Source organism: Heterodontus francisci, unplaced genomic scaffold (assembly GCF_036365525.1).
Source record: "Heterodontus francisci isolate sHetFra1 unplaced genomic scaffold, sHetFra1.hap1 HAP1_SCAFFOLD_1279, whole genome shotgun sequence".
NCBI lineage: Eukaryota > Metazoa > Chordata > Chondrichthyes > Heterodontiformes > Heterodontidae > Heterodontus > Heterodontus francisci.
In genome coordinates this window covers 33823-40000 of record NW_027142099.1, presented here as the reverse complement: position 1 = coordinate 40000, position 6178 = coordinate 33823, and positions in this window count along the sequence as shown.

The following is a 6178-nucleotide window of genomic DNA, read 5'->3' as shown; positions in this document are numbered from 1 at the left end:
GCCACCCGAATCGCAAGTGTCAATTCGGCGGGTTGCCTGCCGGTAGTCCTTCCGAAAATGAGGCGCCAAATCGCCGCAACGGCCATTTTTCATTTCGGCATCGGGACTTCCGACGGCAACTGATTAACTAGCCCGGGGACTAGAGCGGCAGCAAATGCAACGTGCCCTCTTGGCGGGAGCAACTTGACCGCCCCCGTGGGGAAAGGTCAACTCGGGGCCCGGGAAAGTCGCCGAGTCCGACCCCATACACTTCCATGAGTTGGGGGTTTTGGCCTTCCCGGCCCAAGGCTCGCCTTATTTCGGCCTGCACTTTCGGAAAAGGGTGCATTCCTTTTGGTTAATGATTTCACCAGCCCGGGTCTTAGCCTCTGCCCCGACGGCTAAGTCTTTTGGTTAATGATTTCCTGCGGCTGGGACTACCCTTTCCCCCGCCCTGCAGGCACCCGGGTCGGGAGGCCGTCGGGGGCACTTTCCGGGGCAAATCCGGACCCTTACGCAAGGGAGAGTGCGCCCCCCGCCTCGGCCGGGGGTCAGGCTGCCGCCTATTAAGCCCGACAGAAAACCCGAAAAATGGACGAAAATGGGAAAAAATCCCCATCCGAAAAAGGCTTAAAAGTCGGTTGGGCGGCAGCTAGGGTCGGTCTCTGCAGACCTGGAGGCTCGGGTGGACTCTTGGAATAAACGTCCAAGTCCCGACTTGCCACCTCCTACTACTGTGCAGATACCCCGCCAACCCCCAGCCACCCGAATGACAAGCGTCCGATCAGCGGGACGAATTTGACAACTCTGGCCGGACCTCTGGAACTCCATCCCGGGTAACCGGGGCAAATTTTTCCGCTTGATCGCCCTTCCACTGGTTAACCATTTGCCCTTTCGGACTTAGTCTCTGGACATTATTCGACGGATTTTCTGGTTAACCATTTGCCCTTTCGGACTTAGTCTCTGGGCATTATTTTCGACTTTTTGGTTAATGATTTCATACTTTTTACTTACTTTTGCCCTTTTTGGTTAATGATTACTCTGCTTACTGGTTAACCATTTGCCCTTTCGGACTTAGTCTCTGGACATTATTTTCGAGTTTTTGGTTAATGATTTCACACTTTTAACATATTTTTGCGCTTTTTGGTTAATGATTACTCTGCTTACTGGTTAACCATTTGCCCTTTCGGACTTAGTCTCTGGACATTATTTTCGACTTTTTGGTTAATGATTTCACACTTTTTACTTACTTTTGCGATTTTTGGTTAATGATTTCACACTTTTAACATATTTTTGCGCTTTTTGGTTAATGATTACTCTGCTTACTGGTTAACCATTTGCCCTTTCGGACTTAGTCTCTGGAGATTATTTTCGACTTTTTGGTTAATGATTTCACACTTTTAACTTAATTTTGTGCTTTTTGGTTAATGATTTCACACTTTTTACTTACTTTTGCGATTTTTGGTTAATGATTACTCTGCTTACTGGTTAACCATTTGCCCTTTCGGACTTAGTCTCTGGACATTATTTTCGACTTTTTGGTTAATGATTTCACACTTTTTACTTACTTTTGCGATTTTTGGTTAATGATTACTCTGCTTACTGGTTAACCATTTGCCCTTTCGGACTTAGTCTCTGGACATTATTTTCGACTTTTTGGTTAATGATTTCACACTTTTAACATATTTTTGCGCTTTTTGGTTAATGATTACTCTGCTTACTGGTTAATTATTTGCCCTTTCGGACTTAGTCTCTGCACATTATTTTCGAGTTTTTGGTTAATGATTTCACACTTTTAACATATTTTTGCGCTTTTTGGTTACTGATTTCATACTTTTTACTTACTTTTGCGCCTTTTGGTTAATGATTACTCTGCTTACTGGTTAACCATTTGCCCTTTCGGACTTAGTCTCTGGACATTATTTTCGAGTTTTTGGTTAATGATTTCACACTTTTTACTTACTTTTGCGATTTTTGGTTAATGATTACTCTGCTTACTGGTTAACCATTTGCCCTTTCGGACTTAGTCTCTGGACATTATTTTCGGGTTTTTGGTTAATGATTTCACACTTTTTACTTACTTTTGCGATTTTTGGTTAATGATTACTCTGCTTACTGGTTAACCATTTGCCCTTTCGGACTTAGTCTCTGGACATTATTTTCGACTTTTTGGTTAATGATTTCACACTTTTTACTTACTTTTGCGATTTTTGGTTAATGATTACTCTGCTTACTGGTTAACCATTTGCCCTTTCGGACTTAGTCTCTGGACATTATTTTCGACTTTTTGGTTAATGATTTCACACTTTTTACTTACTTTTGCGATTTTTGGTTAATGATTTCACACTTTTAACATATTTTTGCGCTTTTTGGTTAATGATTACTCTGCTTACTGGTTAACCATTTGCCCTTTCGGACTTAGTCTCTGGAGATTATTTTCGAGTTTTTGGTTAATGATTTCACACTTTTTACTTACTTTTGCGCTTTTTGGTTACTGATTTCACACTTTTTACATATTTTTGCGCTTTTTGGTTAATGATTACTCTGCTTACTGGTTAATTATTTGCCCTTTCGGACTTAGTCTCTGCACATTATTTTCGAGTTTTTGGTTAATGATTTCACACTTTTAACATATTTTTGCGCTTTTTGGTTAATGATTACTCTGCTTACTGGTTAACCATTTGCCCTTTCGGACTTAGTCTCTGGAGATTATTTTCGACTTTTTGGTTAATGATTTCACACTTTTAACTTAATTTTGTGCTTTTTGGTTAATGATTTCACACTTTTTACTTACTTTTGCGATTTTTGGTTAATGATTACTCTGCTTACTGGTTAACCATTTGCCCTTTCGGACTTAGTCTCTGGACATTATTTTCGAGTTTTTGGTTAATGATTTCACACTTTTAACATATTTTTGCGCTTTTTGGTTAATGATTACTCTGCTTACTGGTTAATTATTTGCCCTTTCGGACTTAGTCTCTGCACATTATTTTCGAGTTTTTGGTTAATGATTTCACACTTTTAACATATTTTTGCGCTTTTTGGTTACTGATTTCATACTTTTTACTTACTTTTGCGCCTTTTGGTTAATGATTACTCTGCTTACTGGTTAACCATTTGCCCTTTCGGACTTAGTCTCTGGACATTATTTTCGAGTTTTTGGTTAATGATTTCACACTTTTTACTTACTTTTGCGATTTTTGGTTAATGATTACTCTGCTTACTGGTTAACCATTTGCCCTTTCGGACTTAGTCTCTGGACATTATTTTCGGGTTTTTGGTTAATGATTTCACACTTTTTACTTACTTTTGCGATTTTTGGTTAATGATTACTCTGCTTACTGGTTAACCATTTGCCCTTTCGGACTTAGTCTCTGGACATTGTTTTCGACATTTTGGTTAATGATTTCACACTTTTAACTTAATTTTGTGCTTTTTGGTTAATGATTTCATACTTTTTACTTACTTTTGCGATTTTTGGTTAATGATTTCATACTTTTTACTTACTTTTGCGATTTTTGGTTAATGATTTCATACTTTTTACTTACTTTTGCCCTTTTTGGTTAATGATTTCATACTTTTTACTTACTTTTGCGATTTTTGGTTAATGATTACTCTGCTTACTGGTTAACCATTTGCCCTTTCGGACTTGGTCTCTGGACATTATTTTCGACTTTTTGGTTAATGATTTCACACTTTTAACTTAATTTTGTGCTTTTTGGTTAATGATTTCATACTTTTTACTTACTTTTGCCCTTTTTGGTTAATGATTACTCTGCTTACTGGTTAACCATTTGCCCTTTCGGACTTAGTCTCTGCACATTATTTTCGAGTTTTTGGTTAATGATTTCACACTTTTAACATATTTTTGCGATTTTTGGTTAATGATTACTCTGCTTACTGGTTAACCATTTGCCCTTTCGGACTTAGTCTCTGGAGATTATTTTCGACTTTTTGGTTAATGATTTCACACTTTTAACTTAATTTTGTGCTTTTTGGTTAATGATTTCATACTTTTTACTTACTTTTGCCCTTTTTGGTTAATGATTACTCTGCTTACTGGTTAACCATTTGCCCTTTCGGACTTAGTCTCTGGACATTATTTTCGAGTTTTTGGTTAATGATTTCACACTTTTAACATATTTTTGCGCTTTTTGGTTAATGATTACTCTGCTTACTGGTTAACCATTTGCCCTTTCGGACTTAGTCTCTGGACATTATTTTCGACTTTTTGGTTAATGATTTCACACTTTTTACTTACTTTTGCGATTTTTGGTTAATGATTTCACACTTTTAACATATTTTTGCGCTTTTTGGTTAATGATTACTCTGCTTACTGGTTAACCATTTGCCCTTTCGGACTTAGTCTCTGGAGATTATTTTCGACTTTTTGGTTAATGATTTCACACTTTTAACTTAATTTTGTGCTTTTTGGTTAATGATTTCACACTTTTTACTTACTTTTGCGATTTTTGGTTAATGATTACTCTGCTTACTGGTTAACCATTTGCCCTTTCGGACTTAGTCTCTGGACATTATTTTCGAGTTTTTGGTTAATGATTTCACACTTTTAACATATTTTTGCGCTTTTTGGTTAATGATTACTCTGCTTACTGGTTAATTATTTGCCCTTTCGGACTTAGTCTCTGCACATTATTTTCGAGTTTTTGGTTAATGATTTCACACTTTTAACATATTTTTGCGCTTTTTGGTTACTGATTTCATACTTTTTACTTACTTTTGCGCCTTTTGGTTAATGATTACTCTGCTTACTGGTTAACCATTTGCCCTTTCGGACTTAGTCTCTGGACATTATTTTCGAGTTTTTGGTTAATGATTTCACACTTTTTACTTACTTTTGCGATTTTTGGTTAATGATTACTCTGCTTACTGGTTAACCATTTGCCCTTTCGGACTTAGTCTCTGGACATTATTTTCGGGTTTTTGGTTAATGATTTCACACTTTTTACTTACTTTTGCGATTTTTGGTTAATGATTACTCTGCTTACTGGTTAACCATTTGCCCTTTCGGACTTAGTCTCTGGACATTATTTTCGACTTTTTGGTTAATGATTTCACACTTTTTACTTACTTTTGCGATTTTTGGTTAATGATTACTCTGCTTACTGGTTAACCATTTGCCCTTTCGGACTTAGTCTCTGGACATTATTTTCGACTTTTTGGTTAATGATTTCACACTTTTTACTTACTTTTGCGATTTTTGGTTAATGATTTCACACTTTTAACATATTTTTGCGCTTTTTGGTTAATGATTACTCTGCTTACTGGTTAACCATTTGCCCTTTCGGACTTAGTCTCTGGAGATTATTTTCGAGTTTTTGGTTAATGATTTCACACTTTTTACTTACTTTGCGCTTTTTGGTTACTGATTTCACACTTTTTACATATTTTTGCGCTTTTTGGTTAATGATTACTCTGCTTACTGGTTAATTATTTGCCCTTTCGGACTTAGTCTCTGCACATTATTTTCGAGTTTTTGGTTAATGATTTCACACTTTTAACATATTTTTGCGCTTTTTGGTTAATGATTACTCTGCTTACTGGTTAACCATTTGCCCTTTCGGACTTAGTCTCTGGAGATTATTTTCGACTTTTTGGTTAATGATTTCACACTTTTAACTTAATTTTGTGCTTTTTGGTTAATGATTTCACACTTTTTACTTACTTTTGCGATTTTTGGTTAATGATTACTCTGCTTACTGGTTAACCATTTGCCCTTTCGGACTTAGTCTCTGGACATTATTTTCGAGTTTTTGGTTAATGATTTCACACTTTTAACATATTTTTGCGCTTTTTGGTTAATGATTACTCTGCTTACTGGTTAATTATTTGCCCTTTCGGACTTAGTCTCTGCACATTATTTTCGAGTTTTTGGTTAATGATTTCACACTTTTAACATATTTTTGCGCTTTTTGGTTACTGATTTCATACTTTTTACTTACTTTTGCGCCTTTTGGTTAATGATTACTCTGCTTACTGGTTAACCATTTGCCCTTTCGGACTTAGTCTCTGGACATTATTTTCGAGTTTTTGGTTAATGATTTCACACTTTTTACTTACTTTTGCGATTTTTGGTTAATGATTACTCTGCTTACTGGTTAACCATTTGCCCTTTCGGACTTAGTCTCTGGACATTATTTTCGGGTTTTTGGTTAATGATTTCACACTTTTTACTTAC